Source organism: Onychostruthus taczanowskii, unplaced genomic scaffold (genome assembly GCF_017590055.1).
Source record: "Onychostruthus taczanowskii isolate IOZ18803 unplaced genomic scaffold, ASM1759005v1 scaffold33, whole genome shotgun sequence".
NCBI lineage: Eukaryota > Metazoa > Chordata > Aves > Passeriformes > Passeridae > Onychostruthus > Onychostruthus taczanowskii.
Window position 1 is genome coordinate 640,073 of NW_024500683.1, and position 25,592 is coordinate 665,664.

Consider the following 25,592-nt stretch of genomic DNA (forward strand, 5'->3'; position numbering starts at 1 on the left):
GAAGCTACTTCTAGTATAGACATATTTACAGATTCAAAATTATGCATGCAAGAAGATCTAGATATGCAGTGATATGCAAGGTCAATAAATTTATTTTTAAATGTGTATTTACAAACCTGTCAAAACAACACATTTGTTTACAGTACTTACTGACTTGTGTCATGTTTTACTGATATATGAAGCTCTTAATCAAAAAACAAATATTTTCCTTTTCCTTTTCCTTTTCCTTTTCCTTTTCCTTTTCCTCTGATTACAGAAATTAAAGGAGAGGAAGACCTAAACCAAAATTATTAACATGTTCCATCTCCTTAGTGTCACTAGGTTCTTGAAAGCTTTTTTTGTTCTGATAAACCTTGACAGGTGATCCACAGAATGCTGGATAGGAACTGGGTGGGAACTGCTAATTAAATTAGAGGATTCAACAGCATTATATTTCCTTTTTCATTATAACTTTCTGATAATGTATCTTTACCTTCTGTACCAGGTTTGATATTTAACACACATGCAAATGATTTAGAATGTGGCAAGAGGGAATACCGAGGCAGCTGAGTTGGTAATGAGATAGAACAGTTCTGTCAGAATCAGAAAGCAGCATGAAAAGCCTTCAGAAGGCATGAAAAACTGCAGTGAATCATAATGACAAATGAACATCCATACCAGTAAAAAACAAACATTAGAGGTGAAACCCTGAAATATTTTAACCACATTTAGGGTTTAAAGTAATGATTACAGGTCAGGAAGTAGACATGAATGTCATTGCACTCCAGTTAATTAAGATTTTCACCCAGTGTGCAGCAGTAATTGGAGGCAAATGAAATATTTAACAAGATTACTGAAGAATGGGATAAAAATAATTTCAAAATTGTTCTAATAAAATAATAGCAGGCAGTGTTTCACACTCAGTTGGATTGCCATCACTTAGTCTTATGGTTAATGGAGCAGAAGAGAGTTTTCCATGAGCACACAATGCAAACTAAAAAGAGTACATGACTGAATATTTAAATGAAAATTTTAAGTCTTTTCACTAATGAGAACAGAAATGAACATGATAAAATATGCAAAGCTATTATTTCTACAGAGATGATCTATCAGAAATTTCTATCTGCATTGTTTAGAATGCAAGAATATCAGTTAGTTATAGAAATGAAAAGTTGTATAGGAAAGAGAAATTCAATACAAAAATAATTTTCCATACAATGTACAATCACACTGTGAAATGCCTGGTCAGTCGATAGTACTGAAAAGATAAATTCTAGCAAGGCTAAAAAAGTATTGGAAAGCCATGTGAGTCACACCAACATCAGGCAAGTGGCAGTATCTCACTTGGCCTTTGCGAGTGTTTTCTTCTGGTAAGCTATAAATGGAAATATACAGGCAGTCATAGCCCGTATAGGTTGTTTTCATGCAATGGCAATAAATTTGCATTTGAGGGGCTTGTGTTGGCCACTGGCAGAAAGAAAAATAGCAAACACAAACACATATTCTTCTTCTAGTATGAGTTATCTACTTAGTGTGTTACAATGAACAAATCCATCCACAGAACATCTAAATCTAGGACCTTATGCTGAATTAAAGTAGAGGTATTTGCCCTTGCACTTTCTTCTCTTCCCTGCTACCATCTCATGTCATCCTTCAGATCACTGGTACAAATACATAACCCCAGCCACTTCATTCACAGTCCTTCCTCAAGGGAACATACTGTATCTCTTGGAAAAAAGGAGAGGTCGCTGATAGCAGAAAAAGCACGTTTTTTCTGAAAACTCAGTTTGTGAATTTCACTAGCCTAGCAAGTTAAAGAACAACCTCAAACAGTAACTTACTCTGACTAAAAATTCACTATAAATTTACTGTATTCCAAGATTTAAAGTAATGCAAAATTAGGATTAAATCTTTTAACTATTGTAGAGGCACAACAATGTTAATACAATTTCTACCCTTCCCCCTTTACCAAAGCTTGGGGTGACCTGGATTCTTCATCTCTTTTTTAATTATCTTTTAGTACAAATTTTCCTATTTCAGTTTTCCCTGTTATGGGAGAAGAGCCCAGTGTTGGCCAAATACAAATAAAATGTAATGCTGCCCACCTGGGCAATTTCATTTCGTGCTTTGCATACCGGGGGTAACCCAGAGCAAATTGTTGAGTCTTGAGAATCCCTTTGTCCTGAGCTGTCCTGGGGGTGAGATAAAGTAGCAGAAAAGACACTGGTGTGATCATCAGGTCTGCTAGGAAACCATCCTGTTTCCACTGAAGTGCAACCAGAGCAGACATTTCTGCATTTTTGGGCAGAAGAACACTCCCTCAGAGAGGAGCTGAGTGAAGCTAGAACCTGGAGCTAAAACTAGGTCTATGTGCAAGCTATCATTGTAGCTTTTGAGTTTCAAAAACACTACAAAAAGTGTCATTCTGACAGAATTAAACTTTCAGCTAAGGGGACAGATCAACTGCTGACCAAATGAGTCAGAAAATAGATTAACTTCAGGACTTAAGCACATGTCATTTCTAAGAAGTGTGTAAATGTGTGATTTACACTGTAAGATACAACTCTTTTCAAATAATACATAAAATTATTTTTTATGATCTATTTTATATTTGCACATGAATATTTATATCCATTCTTACTCAACAGATACTGTTGAACTCCCATACATTTGCTACTACTATTAATCGTTTCTTTTCTCTCTCTAAAGGTGAAAATTTTTGGTTTTGTTCCATTGAAAACCATATGCAGACCAAAGTTTCAGCTTGAGAGGATCTGAAAGCTAACTCCTTCTATAATTGTTAAAGAAAATCTTTACAGTTATTTTTTTTTTTTTTTTACCAATTTAATGAGATTTGCATGGTTAAAGGAGATAGAAAAAAATCTAAAAAGTTTGAAAAAGTCTTCAGTTCTTACCTTCAGGACAAGTACTTAGCTCAGAAAGACAAAACAGACTCACTTTTTCATAAATTTCATAGAACAAAAATGTAATAACTGAATTACTTCTAGTCTCAGAGGAAAATAAAGCTGACTTGCAACTGTCCCTCAGCTTTCTCTCTAATGTAATGAAAAGCCTTGGAATATAACCGGGTTGTGCAGACCTAGCCTTCAAATCTCCACGGCAAGGCTATAAAAACAAAAAGTAAAACAAAACCTTGCATGAATGAACAGGTGTTTTGGTGTTTTGACCCTGGCTGGATGCCAGGAACCCATCAAAGCCACTCTATCACTCCCCTCTACAACTGGACATGAGAGAGAAAATATAACAAAGGGTTCATGAGCTGAGATAGGACCAGGAGAGATCCTCACGGGTAAAACAGACTGGAATTGAGGATATTAATTGAATTTATTAACAGAAAAATCAAAGCAGAATAAAAATAAGTAAAATAAATCTTATAAACACCTTCCCCCTACCCCTCCCTCATTCCCATGTCTACCTCAACATCCCCAGCAGTGCAGGGAAATGGGGAATGGAGGTTATGGTCAGTTCATCACAAGTGACATCTATCCATGACATACTTTTTATGTTATTCTTTCTCCCACAGAATAAATAATTTTGCTTTGGCCTGATCACAAATGGCAACAGAAATACAAGAAATATCAATGATTCACAACCCATAGAACTTCTTAAAAAGAAAAATCAAATGGTTTTTCTCAATTTAAAAAAATTCCCCCAGTGCTTAACAGCCTCCCTTTCACATTTTTTACTTCAACATCAAACTAGAATGATATGTCTGTTACAAGTCAAACAATTTCTTCTGTAAATAACACTCATAAGAATTGTAAGTAACCAGAAATCAGTTCCATGACTGTAAATGCTTTTCCTCTGGGTTAATGTCACAGGGATGGGGAAATAGGAAATGAGAGGAGGATGGGAGAGGCTGTGATGTAGATCTCTGACAGAGAGTTTCATATTTCTGTCATTTCTTGAGGAGTATTCTCCAGTTTATATTTCTTGGCTCTTGTGTCAGACAGTCATCTATTCCAGCAATGGGGAAAAGGTGACAATGTCCTTGTCTTTCATTTCAATGGCTCTCCAGCGTCAGGGGAATGCAGGAAGGGGAGAATAATGTTGCAGGTCTGCAACGTAGCTGTCAAGCTGCACTCTTGCCATCTATAACCATCTTTCCAAATTTTAGCTACTCCTCTGTGATGTGGAGTTTTAAAATCAGCCATATGAAAGAATTTTTCTCCATAGGTTATTAGGGACAGCCAACTTCTGGTTCACCTTCATGATAAGACAGAGCCTCTTTAATCTGACCTGTTAGCTTCTTTAAAATTCTTTTTTGCATACATCTAGAAAAGGCTACACACTGGTTTGGAATGCCATGCTTGCTTTTCAGATGCCTCTGAAATATCAGTGTTTTTGGTGGACCAACACAAGGTAAAAAGAAAAGAAACCTCTGCAGTAAGCTAAAGGTATTTTATTAAAATTATATTAAACCACACTGTACCTGCAATCAAGATTTTTTTATTTCCTGGAAATTAAAAAGACAGAAAACCCCCAAATGCTTCCTTTGTAGTGACAACCTATTTCCTTGCTCATTCTTCATCACCTCTCTAATAGAATCAGGCTCAGGAATAAGGGAGGGTGAAATACTGTAAATAGTGTTCTGCCATGTATGACATGGGTGGGAGGCAGCACATTTTACAAACAAATATCTTGAAGGACAGGCTCCATTCCCTGGAACCTGAGTACACAGACAGTGCTGCTGGGAGGAGAAAGTCACACACAATACCAAGCAAGCACTACCAAAAAGTAATGAAGCACCTGCTCAAATGGATACCAAATCCCTGAAATCCCCACATGGACTCTGAACTTTCAGGCACATCCCTACTTGATTCAGTATAAGCATGGCACACCTAATTCTATGAAAGCATCATTTACAGACAAACAGCCCTGTTCCCTGTGCAGATGAAAGTAAAGACTGGAAAGGAACAAAAGCAGCACAAGTTTTTCAGGCAGCTGGTTCCTGCATCACTTCCCAAGAAATATATAAATACTCTAGGCTTAGTTAGTATTATATTTTTTTTTATATTGTACCTTATCTGACAATGTAAAATTCAATTTGCTTCTTGTTAGCAGTCAGTGGAAATAATGCCAGGGCTCTGAACTGGTTTTTACATATTTTTAAGCTGTTTTGTTTCAATAATTACTGTTTTCCATTCAGTTGCAAGAAACGTAGCTATGCCAGGGTGTTCTATTATAAAGTATCCATGCTATCTACACAAAACAATTAAAAGGTCTTCAACTGAGAAAACACAAAGAGTTACCTTAAATTTATTTTTTTGAAATAAATAATCCCTTATGCAGTTAATTAAATTAATATTAGTAAAGTTCAATATCTATAGGTTATGAGTTTCCTTCCAATTGAGTACAAAGTTGCATTGAGCCTTAGTTCTGAAGAGCAAGATGTTCCCTGTGAACATTCTTTTATTCACAGTTGTAGGGACCTACAATACGTCTCTAGTTTTCTGCCCCAAGCCCTCCTTTTTGTATCTGACGTGAAAACACAATTGACACATCTATCCCTGGTCCCTTCTGCACACTTTATTTACATCCATTGCACCCAGAATTTTACTGGGTGAGGATTTTTACCGGCAGTGCAAGCATCATAAATGGTAGTTGTATACTACAAAGACATTTTTGCAAAATAAAGAAGAAAATATAGTTTGACTAGTAACAATCCCAAAGGCAGAGCTATGGAAGACAGTAGCTGTTAGAGTCAGAAAGAGAAGGCAAATAATCTTACACTGCCTAAATTGGAATGATTCCCCATTATCCTAGAAAGCCTGTGGAAATGCTAGTCAGATATATGAATAGCCAGCATTTCCAGAATAAATGAAATAGCCAGAGTCTGACATATATAAAACAAAACAGTGTCTAAATGTGGCAGACAAGAAGGGGTACATTTGGATTGAGACAGCGATTTTGGCATGCAGGTTCTTCACAGAAAATCCTGCTCTTAGTTTCTTCCCCCCTTTTGCTCTCCAAAGCTGTATTAAAGGTGCAGAACTTAATATCCAGCATAAACAGAACAGATGATTGGGGATACAAGGATCATAAAGTCACCCCAGGACATGAGACTCAATTCATCTCACCCATTTTATGCTACTGAACATCTGGTGCCTGCTCTCAGCTAGGCATCTAGGGCAAGATTCCTTTCAAGATTCAGATCTCTCCGTTTAACCATCCACTTGTAGGTGTCTGCAGGTGCACTAGGCATTTACATTTACCTTGTGTAGGACTTAATTCAGTTGGTGCTACCTAAAACCATTTCCAGTCTACTTCCTGGCCTTCAATTTATACTCCAGAGTGTGAAATTCCCCATAGGACCAGTGTCTGCCTGCCTTTTCTCCTGGAACACCTGGATGTTTTCTTCTTCCTACCTCCTCAGCTTTCTGTCTACCTGCTCCTCAGGTCTAGTTTTGACAGACCCCCACCACATAAGAACAGCTCAGACTTCTGAAGATACTGCTAAGTTATAAGGAAGAACTGTGAGAAGGTCCATAGACCACAGCTCAAGGGAAAATCTGTGATCAGGAAACATAGAGAGGCCTTAGTGAAACACCTGGGAGTCAGAAGATGAGAAGTCAGAAGCAACAAGGATCAGGGCATTCAGTGAACACCAGAGGCCCACTCTTCCCTTCCTGACTTATGATTTCTGATCAAGGAAAACTTGTTGTCAGCTTAGTGGAGATGAAAAGCATAGTAGTGCCTTCCCTAGGAACTCATTAGTCCTGACTATCTATCGCACACATTCAACAAATAAAGAACTGCTTTATGCCTTTAAACACAGTACCTTGTACTAGGAGTGTCACTTGCTCATATGCATTAAACTCACTTGAACAAGTCAACCCACTACGGGAAGGTTACACAAACCATCCAAAACAGCCCTAGAAGACCCTGTGGTCAGGCTGATGTCCATATGGTGAAACCTCAGTGCAGCCAAAGAAACCTGGTCTGGACCTCACTGACTGAAAAAGGAGCTTAGATGCAGAGCACCCGTGCAGATGCTGAATTTCAGGTACCTGAATCTCACCCAGCTGTGGTGTCAGAGGCAGATTTACAGTGACAGGAAGCGATAGGGCCTCTTCTGGCCCTCCTTTATCAACCCTGTTCTCCAGTCTCTAGATGTAGCCTCAGCAACTACTAAAAGGCAAAGGAAAAAGAGACAAATCCTGTGGCTACAGCAAAATGGGGCAAAACCATTCTCTTCAGGTCTCCTGGTTCATGTCAGGAGATGGTTTATTCCAGTCACACGGCTTCAGCCTGCTGTAGTCATAACATTTACCATACCTTCACCAGGTCTGGACTCAACCTCATTCTGAGCTCTGTCCCAAAGTGCTCCTGTAGTTTCATGTGTATCTGCTTTCAGGTATTGTAAAACAAGAAATTATATAACCACTAAATGCTGATAATTTAAGTCACCTTGAAAGAAATCTATGCAGTATGAATTTAAATAAGTCTTTATGCAAGGGCTTTGTTATCCAGCTATTATTAAATTCTTATTCCAAAAAATCTGACATAATCTTCATTTTCTTAAAGTCTGTTTTTATTCCCTGTAGACAATATAAATAATGACTTTTTAAAGTGTTTTTTGATATACTATTGTCATTTTCTAAACAAGTAATTTTCTGTTATCTCATCTGAACATACTGGCAATTACCTTGTTATATTACTGCTTTCTATAATTTAATATTCAATTTGATTTTTGGACCAAAGCCACTCTTTATATCTGAGAAATCAATTTTTTATAGTCACTATTACTGATTTTCTTAACAGCCTCTATCTAGCAAGCCATTTTGTGATCAGCTGAAGCACATACTGAGAGAGAAGCTATCACTCAATAATCCTTTTTTTTTTACATTAACTTTTCTCAAAACTTTTTCCACTTTCTCTGTCAGAAACATTACACTTTCTTCAAAGGTCTAATATCATAATTCTGTTTTTCTCTTCTCTCTCCCCTCCTTCCCACTCATAACTTGTAATTTGATCTGTGACAGCTTAAGGAAAAAAACAAGTCTCATTTTAGTAACTTTCTGTCATTCTGTGTTTCGCTAAGTAGTTATGCAGAACTGAGATCCAAATACTCCCAAATTTGGAAAAAATCAGATTTGCATTCAAATTGTTCTGCATTATGTTATAGAAAAATCCTTCAAAAATCCCCTGTAACACAGAGTGCAACACACTTTTAGGAAGAGCTTTATTTTTTCCTAAGCAAAAAAAAGATAGTTTTCTGGTAACAGCGACTAAGGGAGAATGTACAAGAAGGACTAACATTTCTGGGCACAGAAATGCCTATCAGAAAGAAATCCAGGTTTCATAATCACTGTTAAATCTACACCTGAGACCAACGTTACTGTCTCTTTATATGTATTATTTGCTCTAGTATTCTCATGAGAACCAAGTCACCCTCCAGCACCACCTGCTGAGAGTGCTTTGATCATGCTGTATAGAAGACAATTTCAGCTTTTTTATGGAGGCATTTTGGCTTATTCTGAATGTCTTTCCCCAGAATATCACCCCCTGCTACTTGGGTCATTATGTACTTGGTAACTGGCTTCTTCTGGAACGTTTTTTTTTTTCTGTGTTGCCACAACTCATCTGATGGGAGGAGTCAGACTCACTGAGATCACACTGGTGACCCATGGATGCTGTCAGAGGCAGCTCATCTTTTGTACAAAACAAAACTAAGATGTTTCTTTCAAGACCTAGGCCCTAATACAACATCAAGGGTGCAGCCCTCTCCAACACACTATAGCTGAGACATTCAGTTAATAGAATAAGTCCATTGCAAGGCACAGAGTTTAAAAGTAGAAAGCATTTGAAATCTCTTGATAGCACAGAAATTAAAGCAGAATGGTGCATTTTTCTAAGGTACAAACCAATGGCGTAAGAAAGTAATGACAGGAAAACAGCTTTCTCAACAGAAATACAAGAAATATCAATGATTCAACAGTGCCATTTTCCCATGACAGGAGTTAAGATGCCATTTTCCCATGACAGGAACTAAAGGATGGCAGGACAAAATCCTCCAGTGTTCTTCAAAGAGAGAAGTTTGAAAGCATGAATTGGGGAAGACACAATGTTTCTGAAAGGTAGATGTATCTACAGTGGGCTTCATGTCAGATCATATTTGAAATTCTATTACATATCTCTTCCTCATAGGTAAATTCCAAGCTGTCAGAAAATAGAGATCAAGGTAAGCATATCAATTTTTAACTGCAACGTTATTTAAGGTCCTCTTACCAAAAACTGACTTTGATGGGAATCTGTTTTGCACTATGATCAACTGTTATTGAGATTCCTTGAGACTAACTTTTTTATTACATATATAAGAAATTTCAATTGCACTTTCAGGTTCACTGCATACACACTCTATTTCAGTCATTGTGTACAGAATCAATCATTTGTAAATAAAACAACCCCACATTAAAAAACTTTTACTTATATAGTACCCTTCATTTGTCTTAGACAAAGTAAATTAAATAAACTTTGAAGTCTCCCTCAACCGAGTTGCAAGTTGAAGAGAGAAAAGAACTAAAAAAACCATATTTTTCTAGTTTTGCTCCAAGTTAATATTTGGGTTTGTCCTTATTTCTTATCCACTCTTTCCTCCTCAAATTTTAAATTATTTGTTTGTCTCACCAGAGCCAAATTGCTTTGATCCTTTAATTATCTGAATTATTTTTCTCTGTTCCTTGTTTCTCTGCCAATCATTAATTCATCTTGTTGTGAACAGACAGCTAAAAAATTCAGATTTCACACAGCATAGCAATGAGGTATAATATGCTTAGCTTTTACATCCAAGAGTTTGAAGACTTCCTGATTCATCATATGAGCCAATGAACATGTTTATCTAATGCTTTGCAAAAAGAATAATCTTGCTCTGTCTGTTGTCATTGTTTCCCTTTTGACTATCATATTCACTTGAGTACCACTGTCAAACTGACTTCTGTCAAAGCTAATTAATTCCTTGCTGATAGTATCTTTAAAAGAAACACTGCCTCCCTCTGTCATGATGACAACAATAAACATAAGAGCTGATCCTCTTATTGTAAACTGCCAAATCTGAGTAACTGCTCCTCAAACTTGACATGTTGGGAACACCATATGTTTCAGTCCTGTCCTGGCAGGTCTCTGCAGTTACTAGTTTTCAACTCTGTACTAGATATTTAACTCTCTCTTCTGCCCCAGTCATCAGTTTCACTTCTTTCCTTATATAGCCCTTCATCACCATTCTCAGTCTCTCACCATATTACATTTCCTTTTTCTGTTTTGGAAAATTCCCCAGTTCCTGTACTCATTTCTGACTCCTTTCTCAAACAGTGATTCTATTTCAGATATCCCCCCAGGCTCTGAAACCATGAGACACACTCCCTACAACAAATGCATGAGCTTCCTCTTCTGCATGTGGTTACCTTCCAGCTTCACTTCCAGTGTTTCTGCTCCACTGAAGATACTGCTGTCTCTAGGACCCTTTCCAAAGTCAAACATCAAGACCCTTTCTTAATAACTTTCCTTTTACCTACTCTTTTTTTCAGATATCAATCACCATTTTAACCTTTACTTAAATTTTATTCTGGTACATATATAAATTGACATCTTTTTCCTTCTGCATCCTCCCATGATTTCTTCAGCAGTCATCAAGAAAGTAGTTTTTCCTGAGAAGATTCTCAAGGTTCCTAAGCTGGTAATTTCCCTTTTAAAAATCCATTTTATGATCAGTCACCTGAAGCAGACCTTCAAGGACCATGAACCATCCCTTTTTTAGAGAGGCAAAAACCATAAGCATGTCCTTGAAATTTTGCAATTCAATATTTTCACCTGAATTTGTTATGAATCATCAGTTTCCCCAAGGAAATTTCTATAGTTTGGGAATATTTCCCATAAAATAATTAATTTTTTTTTAATTTAATTTTTTATTTTTTGTATTCCTAGCTGAGGAAGTCTAGAAGAGAGGAGTTTTTTCCCCTGCTTGTGTATTAAAAAGAGGAACCAAATTATCATGGCTGATCAGAAAGTCATTGTTTGCTATTAAGACTGGAAAAGCCATAAGAAATGTGTACTATTAGGAAAATCAAGTTACAATAGTGAAAAAATAAATGAAGGCTAAAGAAAGAAATGCCTTTGACAGGGCTAAGATTTTAGTGAACATAATGTTTGTATTAGGAAGAAAATCACAGCAAGACTTTGGTTAATTCCTAAAACTGAACTCAAAAGAGAATAAAGAGACCATGGAAATATTTGACATTTCGAGGACACAAAAACTCTGTCCAAACATGAGTCAGTTGGTATGAAAACCCACCAACGAGGATCTTCTTTATAAGGGAGAAAGATAACTGCTCATGTAGAATTCACCTAGAAATATAGCTTGGAAATTGCTGTGCTTAAATTGCTTAAATTAATTTTTATGTATCAACAACACTTTTATGAATTAAAGCAATCATTTCAGTCATGATGCTGCAGACATACTATTAGACTAGTCCAATAAATACTATTCATACACAATTATTAACTGTAGAAAAAGTGCATCTCTCAGTATATCAATCTCCATACAATTGCTGTTCCACCTTTTATGTACAGGTAAGAGAAAATATCTTGATGTGGAAACGAGGGTGATAGGTTCTAGTTCAGCATTAGACATTGTTACGAATTATTGTTTCAGTGGTTTTGATACAGCTTGAAATAAATTGGCAGACTGAAGCTGCCATGCAGCTTTGTCCCCTTTAATTCAAAACAGAGAATGCATGATGAAAAAACTTACAGTTGCTCAAGGTATTTATCAAAACCTGGAGAGTCTGACATTTTTTGGTATTTTTTACTGACACTACTAATTACAACAATGTACTTACAGAAAAAAAACGTTGGCCAGATGCTGATATCAGGTAGCCAAGCACAAATCTGGAGTAATCTGATTCCTCTTGAGAGCATGACTCCACATTTATGCTCACATGCCTAACAATTAAATCTGGCCCCAAGCTGTAGTAACTAGTAAATGCCTTCTGTTCAGATTTTTTTTTTTTCCCATTTCTGTCCACACTTTATGGTCTGGTGTATGAAGCCCAAAAGTATGGAGGTACTTTGATGTTTTAAATTATTATCTATTTTATTATTGAATGCACTGAGGACACATCATATAAAGAAAACAAAAAATTGTCAAAGATTTTATTCTTATCCTTTGGTATTTTTCTGCAAAATGAAACCTTCAACAAGAACAGAAGAAGGCCCAGTAAACTTTGGGAATATTTTTTTTTCCTTATGGTCAATATTTTTGAAATAGGTTTATTCTGTTTCAAAGACCATTTTGTTAGCTTGATATTTTAAACTACAACATTGAATCCAATGTGACTGTCCAAAGACTGGAAATTTTCTGTGCTGGTATGGAATCAGCAGATGTAGGAATCTGGTTGGAGTCCTGTTGTTTTATAGACAGACTCATCCTGAGTTTGTAGCCAACATCCAGTTTGCTGTGCCTGCTGTCACAATGCCAATAACAAACAAGCACAGCAGAAAGAGTATAGGAAGAGATTCTTTAACACTGAGTGATTCCTCCAAAACTCATTATTTTAATAATGAACACAGCCCATCCATGACAGGCACAAGACTGAGATTTTATGCAAATAGATTCATCAGTTCTGGAACTATTCTAGCCCTGAAAATCAAATTAACAACATCCATCATGAGACATAATACAATTGCAGCATAAAGAAAGGAGGTGTTACCTCTTTTAATAGCTGAGAAGGTTAGAAATATAGTTTACGGTTGACAATGTCCTTCTATAAGCAAGAATAATACCATAGCAACAGTTGCTATTGTTTAGGTATAGATGTTAAGGTTTCAGTACAAGAAGTACTAGACAAATGCAAAAAATAATAAATTTAATAATTTAAGAAATAGCAATATTGTACATCTCACACTGTTCGTCATTGATTAAGCTATAAAATTTTGTGAACAGAGACACTGAAACATTACATTTATCTTCCTAAAGATGCATCAGCTGCAAAAACTATGATTCCTAATAGAAGCATTGTAGTGAATCATTTTAATTATGGAAAGTTAAAAAGTAAGCTTAACTCTTTTGAAGATGTCTCTCCAGGACCTACCTGTTAGGAAGAGAAAGCCTGAATGACTCCACTATGGTGAATATGGACATGAAATTGGTCAGCTTATCCTAGGGATCTGCTTTACCTGGATAGAACAGCTGCAGTTAAACAAATTTGTGACTTCTAGCTAGGAAAGGGTAATGTCTAATTTTAGTCTGACTTGATGTTTATGCAAATACAGCAAGCCACATAGTTACAACACAAAAAAAACAAAAGGGATGCCTTTTTAAAAGGCTTTCACAGATGGATGTATGGAGGTCTCTGCCTTATAATGTAGCATCAACTGTCCATTCTTGCCATCCATTCCTTTCTTAAAAATTACTTTTTTCTTTTACCCCTGACCTTCTAGCTGTGTGTCTGACTGAAGCAAGTCTAAGACAGCAAATCCACCACTCTAGGAATTCGACAGCCATCGAGTGGACAAGACTGGTGAACAAACATGGAAGTAGCAGAGAACAAGAGAAAAAGAAAAAAAAAAAAAAAGGAAGGAGGGAAAAAAAACCTCTGCTTTTCTCTCAGACTACTGAATCATTCATATTCAAAATACAATTTGTGGGATGACTAATGCCAGAGCAGAAGACACCATGCCGAGGCAAGAAGAGGATGAGAACTGTTCCACCTCAATGCAGACTAGGTCAGCATAAACTGCCCAAAAAGCCCAATCTGCCTCATCTTTGTATACGCTTTAGGAAAAATTAGCTCAACTGCCATGTCCTAGTGTCAGAAAATCACTTTTCTGTGTATAATCTAATGCCTCATAAACTGGCATAACCCTTTAGGAAACCACATTAGCTATCCCTATGCTTACTTTTTGTCCTTCATGTGAATGAAGATAAAATTGTCTGTAGCAGTGGTGAGAGAATTAATATTTGAAATATCCAAAGTTACTTGTTTCCCTGTATTCCAAATGTTTTATTTGGTACCACTTGTGGGAGAAGGCAGGAGGGAGGGCAACAAAGAGCAAGCTAAGGAAACAGAAGCATATTCACTCAAACTATAGGAGGCAGGTACAATTTTTTTGTTTCCTGACAGGATCTGAAGCCGTGTCTCCTCAACAACGACCTAGCTACAACATTGTAAGATATTCTAGAGACGTTTGTTCACAGTCTCTCCCACTGATTCTGTTCCATCTTGTATGGACTATTTAAATATTCATTAAGCCAGTGAGAAGGAAAATTACTCAGTATTAAAGCACTTTCCTGAGTGCTTTCCTGGAAGGTGACAAATCTTGGCTCAAGTCCATGTTTTGATTCAGAGCAGAATTAAGAATCAAGGTCTCTCTTTACTCAGGAATGTACTCTAAGAAGGTTGCATTTACTCTTTTTTTATTGTCTTAGAGAACATATAGCCTGTATAAAGTGGCAGAGAGTCAGTGGAAGGTGTTGTACACAAAATGCAGGATAACACAGTAGCTAAGACATCCTGAAACTTGAAAATTTAAATCTCCAGAGGAGGCGACTTGTGTGAACATGAGATGAAAAGGCCAATTTCCTCAGCTAGAGGGCATGCAACCACAGTGTAACCACTTTTTCCTCAATCACAAATTCAATTTTGCAATTATACTTACACATGCTGCTTCGCACCTTATATCAGAGTTCAGCCCTACAGCAGAAAGCAATAATTTTCTGATGGCAGTTAATAATTTTCTGATGGCAGTTAAGAAAACAAGAGGTCAGGTTGCAATGTTGTAACTCTAGTGTCCAAGATTTCACAAGAAAAGAGACTTAAATTTTATCTCACAGTGTTAGGATTTCTGAGGAAATGAGCGGTAGAAGCACTCCAAAGAAAAGGTCCCATTTCACTTAAAGGCCTATCAAGTGGAAAGGTTTTTAATAATCTATGTTTCTGCTAATCTGTGGTAAATGTTAATACAGTGCTGCTGTTAAAAGCTGATTCTGTCTGCCATAAGCAAGTGTGAGGGCAAAACCAAAGACAACACTAAAGGACACATATGTTAGTCAGAGGCTATGGAAGGATAAAAGAGCAGATTACTTGCCATAGCTACCATATCCCTGAAAGCTAGAAGAAGACCTTAGGAAAGAACCCCAGCTTCCAGCTCACAGAAGAAATGAGATCTGTTTTTTCTTCAGTAACTTACTTCAGAAAAACAACAAAATTATAAGGATATCTTGAGCAAGAATGCACTATTTTAGTGGTTTATATTCTGAAATATCAATTATTTTATTTATTTAAGTTGCAGCAATTTTTTTAAATGTCTGTGATAGTCCTGACTGAAAAGGAACTTAAGATCCCTTAGAAATTATAAAAAAAAGACAAGCCCACATACACTCCCCCCACAAAAGCAAACAAATACAAAATGGCAAAAAAAATTACTCCCTAGAACACTATTTATCTGGAGGAACAGTAAGTCACACTTCATAGCATTCAGATTACAGCAGAAGACCTGAGAGTAAGAATCTTTGCATCCTTCCCCTTGCCTCACTGCATAAACTTGGAAGGCAAGAAGTCCCCCGATGTCAGCAGAGAGACACTGCAGTGCCAGCCTTACAGGGACAGAAGAAGGAAAATGAGGTCAGTTATGCAGAAAACATCAACATCACCAGGTCTGCACTGCCCACAGGGAATTCTGCCTCCCCCCAAACGCAAAGGCACCCAGACAGCACAGCCTTCCCTCTGGCCTGCCTTTCTCACTGCCCTCCCAACCTCCTCCTCCAGCACCACAACGTATTCTGAGCCCTGAAAAAAACCTTGTAGGGCATCCCTGACTTGAGGTTGCTGCTTAAGTACTGACTTAGGCTCCTGGGTCTTGACAATGAGAATGAAGAGGTGGGACAGCAATTCGACTGGTTTCTCAACCTGTGCATATATTGGAGAAAAAAAAATGCCTTTCATTGGTGTAGAAAGCTTTACTTTCCTTGCTACTTTTTTTTAATATACTCGTTGTTCATAACTTGGTGGTAGTTTTGAGGATTTTTCCTGTTTTTTTCAAGAAAACAAAAGCATTTCTGTATCATGCATTTTAACATCTTTTTTTGATTTGTTCAAGAATGGCATCTCTGAATGTAAGACCTGAATGCACTCTCGTATATTTCTCTTCAAGAAAAGTTATGCTCAGATGTGTCTGTAAATTGGAATTGTATCTACCATATCAACGACATATGATAAAAAGATTCATTATTAAAAACAAATGCTTATTCCCATCAGTTTTAAGTTCAGAAACAGCAGATCTGATGAAATATTCGTTCAATCTACTGCACATGAGTAACAGTGTGCACCCATGGACACACAGATTATATGTTTCCCAGGCAAAGAGCCCAAAGCCCCTGGAATGCAGACAGCACACTGGCACAGCAGAGTTCCAATCCCTACACTAAGTGCAAGATGCATGCCTTAAATGGCTGTCCTTGCCTCGTGGATTACTTAGATTTTTCTTTTTTGATGCATAAAAAAATGATTTTGCCATCAGCGGACAGAGCCTGCAGTAAATGAGCATTACAGCAATTTTAGACTTTCTTGCTGACAGGAGCTCTCTATTGAAACCTTCTGAACTCTGTTAATGAGTTCGAAAAGGATGTTTTGCACTTCCAGTACTCCAACATTTTACCAGTGAGGTTCCACAGAGGCTGAATGTTGCTGAGGGTTCAAAAGTGTCCAGCTGCCAGCTGGAACCCTGCTAAATGCACATCATCAGAGCAAAGTTTTAAAAAAGTTGCCTTAGAACATGAATGTGTTACAGTGAGCTCCAAACATAAATTAAATCCAAGGCAATTTTAAATAATTCATCTAAATAGGAAAACAACATCTAGTTTTAGAAGTCCTTGTCTTGCTTAGGAAAATAAATTCAGGAGAAAAGGACACATCAAATTATAATTACTGCAACATGAATTTATTTCAATCAAATATAACCCCAGTATCTTTCTGGCACCAAGTAAAACAGGTTCTAACTTTAGGTATTCTCTTCATAAAGTAAGCTTAATGTCAGTGCATTAACCTAGGCTAAAGTATTAATTTAAAAAAGAGCCCTGACAACCACATCTACAGCAACAGGTCATGAAGACCCATATAGATCATATTCAAAGGCAGAATGAAGTTTCTGAATTATCTTAAAATTACTTTAGAAGCTAGTCACCATATAAAGAACTGACAAAAATTGTCAAGTTTGGCAAATTGTGGCAAAATTTACCCATCTATTTTATTCTGTAGCTAATGCAGTTATCATTTCTGAAGTTCCATACTATCTACAGGTTTTTGAAGACATAGTCCATTAACTGCACAAAATAGACTTTTGTAAACATTTAAATATTATTCCCACAATTTATAACGATAAATATAAACCATGATATAATATATTAATCTGTATGTACCCACACAATTAAAAATAGAGATTTGGCCTTTGTTTTGTCAAATCACTGACAACTAAATGGCACATGGATATGCAGATATGAATGGGATGGGATTAATACATTTATTTCTTTATAATGCAGGGGTTTTAGTTACCAAAGCACATAATCATTCTTCAAAAAATGGTTTAAAACTCCAAATATGGACTTGAGAATTTTGTTTTCTGTAGGGGAGCACAGAAGCAGCATGTCTTGGAAGGTTTCACTAATTAATGAGAACACATCATCCCATTGGTTTCACTAATTAATGAAAACACATCATGCACTCTCAAGAGCCCAGGAAGAAGCAGTAGCCATAGTAGCACCACATTCAAACTCCATTGGCCATGGAGTGCATGCAACTACATGTCCAGCAGCTCTAGCCTCCAGGGCATTTGTGGGGACAGAAGGAGCTGATCTGTGTAGCATCTGAAGGGTGGACTCTGCAACTGATTCTTCCTTTATCCATCAAATTTCAAAAATACAGTAGACAGAAACAGAGAAAGATTGAAGGGCTTCTGATTTGATCATAGAATTAGAGAATAGTTTGGGTCACAAGGGACCTGAAACATCATCTAGCTTCAGCCCTCTTGGCACAGATAGGGACATCCCTGCAAGTGATCAAGGCCAGGTTGGGTGCTCTGTGCCCCATCCAGCCTGGCCTTGACCACTTGCAGGGATGGGGAAGCCACAGCATCTCTGGGCAACTTGTTCCTCACCTACCTCACAGTAAAGAATTTCTTCCTAATATCTCACCTAAACCAGTCCTCTTTGAGTTTCCTATTCAGTGACCTAAAACTGAATGTAAAAAAATCTCTCTCCAGCTTTCTTTTAGCCCCCTTCAGGTACTGGAAGGCTCCCGTAAGTTCTCCCTGGAGTGTTTTCTTCTCCAGGCTGAACAGCCCCAACTTTCTCAACCTGTCTTCATGGGGAAGTGCTCCAGCCCTCTGATCATCTTCGTGGCCCTCCTCTGGACTCTCTTCAAGAAGTCCTTGTCCTTACACGGGGGTCCCAGAACTGGAAGCAGCACTGCCCATAGGATCTCACCACAGAGGAGTGGAGGGGCAGAATCCCCTCCTTCAACCAGCTGGCTACACTGCTTTGGATGCAGCCCAGGATACAGCTGGCTTTGCAAAATACAAATGCACATTGCTGGGTCATATTGAGCTCATGTTGATACTTATTTCTTATTAACCAATTATATATTTCATAAGTGCTTAATCTCATTTAGACTCTGATCATTTTTACTGTCATTATAACTGAGCCACTAAAGGCAAGCTTGCATGTCAGCTAACATCAGCAGTAGTCATGGCAGCAGTGCACTTGCATTCCAGGAAGGAAGCCCAAGTCACAGTTCAAGATACCAAGCTGAACGGTGAGGGCTTGCTTAAATTCCTAATGCTCAGGACTTGTCTGCTGTACAGGGGAAAAGAAACCACATGTGTTTGGCTCCACTGCCAAGTAATCACAACCAAAGTACAGATATCAACTGTCTAAACTTGTTTCTGAAGTGGAAATTTAATGGTTGTATTTTTGTAATATATCTGTCTATTAATATCTACATTAGCTGCCAGATAGCTCCTGATACTACAAAAATAAAGGGTCTCAGAAAAATGAGGCCACTTTTTCCATGGTTTCAGCTTTATCAGCATCATAGTCTTTGCATTTTTCCATTTTTATATACAAGCTTAGGAAAAAAGTTGATATTGTACTGGAATATATAAAATATATACAGTGTGCAAAACACTTGAAGTAGCCTCTTCTCTCTGACCCACATTAGAAAGGACTCATCTCTCTAATTTCAGGCAATTTTCTTCAAGAAAATTGTGGACCAGCTGAGCAGAATCCTTAGGAGAACAATGAAGTCAGGAAATCATGATCTATAAAGAAAGCTTGTAGGGTCATTTAAATTAAAGCACACCAAAGAGCCCTGCAACATTATTCAAATACATGAAAGGCTGCTGAAAGGAGAAATAAAATAATTGGCCATGCCAGTGGTGGATTATGGAAGAAGTAATTGATTTGAATTAGCATGTATGATTATATTAAATACAAGCAAAAATTTTCTGTTAAGCGTAGTATAGCGCTGTAATCAACCTGGAGAAGCTTTTGAGGCTCTGGCAATGGAGATTCTTGAGAACTGCTTAAACCAGCATCTGACAAGAATGACCAAGACACAGTCACCCTTGTCACGGAGCAGAAGAACCCACTGAGGGTCTCATGAGCTCCTTGCTGCTCCTGTGCTGTGATGCCCATACAGATAAGAGTGTTCCTCCACACCACAGCAATTTTGGGAGGAAATGCAACCTTAGCTGTCATATTTAAATTAATTTGTAATTGTTATATGTAATTGTTGGTATGCTGTCTCTGCTGGAAGACAAAGCTTGAAAATAACTTTGCATCTTTTCTGTATTGAAAAAAATCTGTGATCATGATCAATAGGAAAGAACTATAATATTTTATCTATTTATCTATTTTATATTTTAGTGTTTGTGATTCATATCAGCTCACTTTTGACATCTAAAAATTAGATAAGCACTATAAGGCTCCTTCTTTAAGATGCAAGACATCTCTTAAGGTGAATTCATGACTCTTGCTGCCCAAATTAAACAAGGTGCTTTGTTTACTGTGTATGTCTGTCTCTTGGCAGCACAGGGAGCCTCACCAACTAAACAAGTATTTCTGTGGATTGCCAAGATAAGCCTCAAAGCAAATGAAGAGATTTTGAAAGGAACAAATAGCAATCCTAAAGTGGAAATGGCAACTGCATCTCAATTCATATCACACTACTCATTAAATAGCACCAGTGTAAATGATCAAATCTGCTTTAGGGGTCATGCTGAGAGGGTACTGCTGCTTCTGTATATCTAGTTAGATTTGCAATGTTTTACAACTTGACAGGGATTGTTTGAAGGAGGTTGTGCTGTTATGAGTCAGTACATTCAAATCAAATGGACTCTTAAAAGAGGAGCTTCCAGAAGGCAGACATGCAAAACAATTCCTCTCTAAAACCAAGATATGATTGCTTCTTTAGCTCTGGGGCTGGATTCAAAAGCCTAACCCTCCAGCTATAGCACTCCATTGTCCTCTGCAGTATGTGGTACTCCCATGTGCCTTCGACTAGAAGAAAACATTCCTGATTTCAACAAGGTAGACAAAGTCATTTAAATTGCTTTCAGTATTTCATAACAAAACTAAGCCAATGTACATTTGAATGCAAATACTAGTTTAAAGAAAAGTTCCAAATGGTAACACTTAAGGATTACAGGGAAATCCTAGGCCTGATACCAGTAAAGAGATTTCTAACTAGGCTCTATAAAGGAAGATATAAATTTATATTTGTTAGGTTTTTATTGTAGTGCTGTAATACTAGTAACCTTACTTTAATAGTAATCTCACTTTGAAGCTGAATACATTTCTTTTAAAAACAAATTAGTACAAATTATGTTTTGCAACACAGATATTATTAAATCAAATCTCATTGTGTGAGAATGTGGGCACACACACAAATCAGTCCTTCATAAGTTATAACTGATATTATACACAATATGCAATTAACATAATTACTTTCCCTAGGGCATGGAAAAATAAAATATATTTCTTAATTTTTCATACTGCTTTGAAAACTTATCATAAATGCTGTTAAATAAAATTTAGTTTTGGTTTGGATGCTCTAATATTTTTTATGACACAAGCTCTAAATTAATTCCAAAATCAAAACACAACCCAGCAGGGAGCTGCAGCTGGTAGGCAAAGATCTCCTCAGTGCATGATATATTAATTAACAATATTTTAAGTGTGGCCCTGCCACTGGATACAGTGTTAAATAAAGGTCCCACCCTATAGGTCCTACCCATAAAAGTAGAATGGACGAAAACAGAAAATTTCACCATTTGAAAGGGTCAGTGGAAGAAATTTAGTGGCTGTAAACTCAGATTGCCTTCCAGTAATGTGTATATCCTCAAAAAAAAAAAACTATTTATTTCCTTATTTCCTTCACAAAGCTTGAAGATATTCAAAATTTCACTGGAAAAGAGACTGAACAATCTGCTCTTTCTAACCCTTGGTGGGCAGACTGGATGGGCTGCAGAGGTGCCTTCCTACCCCAGCCATACTGTCCTTATGCCATTCTGTGAACAAGCAAGAAAGCACAGACAGTAACTGTGATGCAATGAGATGTGAAAACCTTTCCTTTTTCTCGAAAGTTCACTTTCCTTTGGAAAAATAGAATTATTTTGCTCAGCTATCCTGTACTATCATCCCGTACCTCATGCTTCCAGATAAACTAGTTGTCCCAGAGGTGATTAAATCACAAAGAACAAAAGCCAACACATCACAGACAATGCTCACAACACTATAAGAGAAATACATATACCTGAGAAAAATGAAAGTAGCATTCTCTTCCAGTTTTATTACCTCAAAAACTGGTATCTGTTATAGCCTAACCATTCAAGACCCTTCAGTAAAATAGGTGGCATCTGTAGTGGATGATAACTTTACCAACTTAAAAAGGACCTTAGGAGACTGATGACTTGTTTAAACTGAGCACTTAAATTTTAGATAGCAGACGTTATGAGGCAGTAATGTCATTGGGAGAGAAATTCACACAGAGAACAATAATCTTAGGTGAATGTTAGAAATGTGGTGTTAGTTGGAGAGAAGCCAGTCAAACACATATCATATAATAGATTTTTATGTGTTCAAACCTCCACACAGATTTATTATCTGTCTTCATAAATAATTAGACCTGAGTAATTCTTCTGCAACAGGCAGAAGAGTCTGCCTAAGTCCCTGCTTGAAGAAGTGCACAGTAATAATTCCCCAGGACAATATTTTTGTGGAGTTGGATATGCATTTTCACTATCACATTGTTTGAACGCTTCTGTTTCTGTTCACATTTGTTCAGAGCAACAGCCCAGCCTGTGTGTTCCAAGGCAGACCTGGGCAGACACAGATGAGCATGTGCCCAGCACCAGGAAAGCTTTAGAGAGATCAAGTAGGATTTGCTGTGAGAGCATCTCTCCAGCACACTGCTCTATAACACTTCTCAAGGTACAGTACCTTCCTTGTGTGCTCAGTCATTTCCTCGGAGCAGATCTGGACAGCCTCATGAAATGCATCACACTCCCTATCTTTTTGTTCCACCATCTAGCATCTCATTTAAGTGAATGTCCCTTTCTGCCCTCTTTCTGTCATTCTTTCCAGGTGGAAAGGCAGGTCCTTCCACCATTGTCAGCCAGCAGAATATTACCCTTGGGACAAAAGAAAACCTATGAAACCTGAAGTCCTTCTCTGAGGAGTGACAGCAACACTACTAGGTCTGATCATCATTCACAATTGTGGGGAACTGGGAAGAATTTACATGCATTTGGTTATGATATTTCTGCAAATTTCTGCCATGTTTGTAAGCAAAGTATTAAAATTAAAAATGTATTTCTTGTCTCCATCATTTCCATGTGCTGTTCGCTGGAGCAGCGCTTCTAGCCCCAAAGGCTGAAGTTTGAGGAGAGTACTGGTGAAAAGGGATGTAACACCTGTGACTGTGGTGCACAGGGGATCTCAAGGAAAGCACACTAAAAACTCAGAAGCAGTTTGCAATGCAAAAGAAGACATGGAGGTGTCAGTGCTTTCATACCTTTTCCTGAGATAAGGCTCGAGAAGCTTTAAGCACACTGGTTAGAGGCAACTATCTGGACCTCCAGTGCCTACCCCTACTTCTCTTGAGTGCTACACTGATTTTAAGGGCCACTGTAAAGGATTAAAAGTTCTTTATTTCAAGAGTACAACCTGACCCTGCTGCACTGCATTAACTAGCAATTACAGAACACAATGCACTCAATGGACAAGCAACCAAAATGTAAAAGAAAGATTTGTCTGAGTGATAAAATTCAACATTCAAATCATGCTCCAGGGAGCTCTGTGGGTCATAGTCTAATAAAATGGGAAAAGTCAGCTTAACCTTTTTTTTGGTCATGTTTTGCAGGTGCCTCACAGCAGGAAGGGAGAACAAAGACTCCAGATCCTATTAGAAACCAATCCTAAACACAGTCTTGTGGCTGGCACCCGGCAGTTATGGGGCTACATGTCAGCTGCAGCATTCATCCTGGGCAGGAACTGGAGCACAAGCCAATAAAGGATTGATGCTGAAGGAGAGTCATTTTCTATCATCCACCACTGTAAGAGACACGGCCTTTTTCTGATGGAAATCATCAAAACTGAACAAAATCTCTCTCAGACCCCAGGCTTTTTTCCAGAGATGTGCAGGCAAAGAATCTAGTTGCACACCCAGTTGGGCACCTAATACTCTATAAGTGAATTTCATGCACAGTGAGTTCTGATTAAGATTTCAGCAGATGTGCACAGTGTAGTAGCATTCAGAACAGATACAACAATGGGGAAAAAGGAAAAGGAGAAAGGGCAGAGCCAGTGCTGATTTTTCTCCTGGCCTCTGCACAGCTTGTCTTGAATAGGAAACTCCTCCAGGGAGGCTGTGAACTCACAGTATCTCCCCAACAATGGGTGCTTTCAGGCGTGGGAAAGAGAAGGGAAGGAGGGACAGAGTCAAACTAGAATGGTACTGCAGATTCCTTCTTTCACTGTGGCACAGTGAAAATTGTTCCTGAGAGAAAATGATGAGGATGAAAAATGGAAAGTCATCCTATGCAGGATTTCTGCACTTGTGAAACTTCTATCAGTTCTACTTCATTCACAAAGTGAAACGAATCACCATGGCAAAAATGAAATTAAACCATATCAGAGTATAATTCTGCCACGCACCATGAATCAGTATCCATTACACATGGCACTCCTTCCCTCTGATGGTGAAGGGATGCAATAGGACTGGCTGTCTCACAGAATGACTTTCCCACTGCCCAGCAAATTCACTACTGCATCACTGAAGTTCAGGTGGGCTCTTCAGAGGGTTAAACTGCTTCTCATGGCTGCACAAAGCATAATTAACTGCTCATGCCATTGAGAACTTTCACCCATTATTTCCAGCACAGAGTTTCCATTTTCTCAGAAATGATCACATTTTCCTTTGGTGTAAATTTTCTTATTTTAACATCTGACCAAATTCAAGTACAAAAATCAGGGCAATTGGGAAAATATTTTCAAATTAAAGATGCCTTTAAAAAGGATGTGTTGTTGAAAACCTTTTTTTTTTTTTTTTTTTTTTTTTTTGTGAAACAAAGCTGTTCAAGACAAGGTATTCCAAGTAGTTCTTATCTGATTGCTCTTCCAGACTGATCTTTAAATATGCCTCTCCTGAACTGTTCTCTTGCAATGCTGCTGGACTGCACAATACTGACATCTACAATTTCTAATAGGTCAGCCAGGTTATTTTGTCATTCATTTACATAATGCTTTTGCCACCATTTGTACTTTTGCATGTAAATAAGCAGACCAAATACACTAATGAGCTCTAGTTCTGGATTATATGCTCAAAATATAACAAGCTCCATCCAAAATTTTTCCATCCTGTATTTTCTTTATATAAACATTCAAATTATCTACACACAGATCACAGTTACTTAGTTGCTTGTAAAAAAGTCAAAGGGTGTATTTTGCAATTAGTCTTACCTTATAAGAATATAATTAAAAGCCAAGTTGATAATCATTTGAAATTTTGAGTAGAGAAAAATAGATGTTATGAAGATCATATTGATTACAATTTGATTGTTTTAGAAGAAATCATTGTAAAGTGCTATTTCTAAACAGTAGAGAATATATTTTTAATATTCTTGAATACAAGTTGTGTTGATTTACTATTGGCTACTGTACTTTGTAAAACAGTCATATTCTAAAGATTTTTAATCCTTTTTTTCTCAAGTAACAAAATTTGTAATGTTACTTATATAATGAGTTAAATATTTTATCACCCTTTACTTTTTAAATATGCACAGCCTTATTTTAAAATGTTATTCAATCTCCATTGGCATAATCTTTCTGCTTTATATTTGCCTGCCAGCTATTCATTAGCACTGTCAAAATACCCAGGTACATTTAAGTGATTTGGAGTATTTAGTGATTTGGAGAACATTGCAATTTTCTGCATCTACCTGGAGGCATTCAAAATAGATGTGACTATCAGCAGTTATAAAACTCAGTCATCTGAAAACATGCCCATGGTTAGGAATACAAGGCTAAGTGTCACTTAACAAAT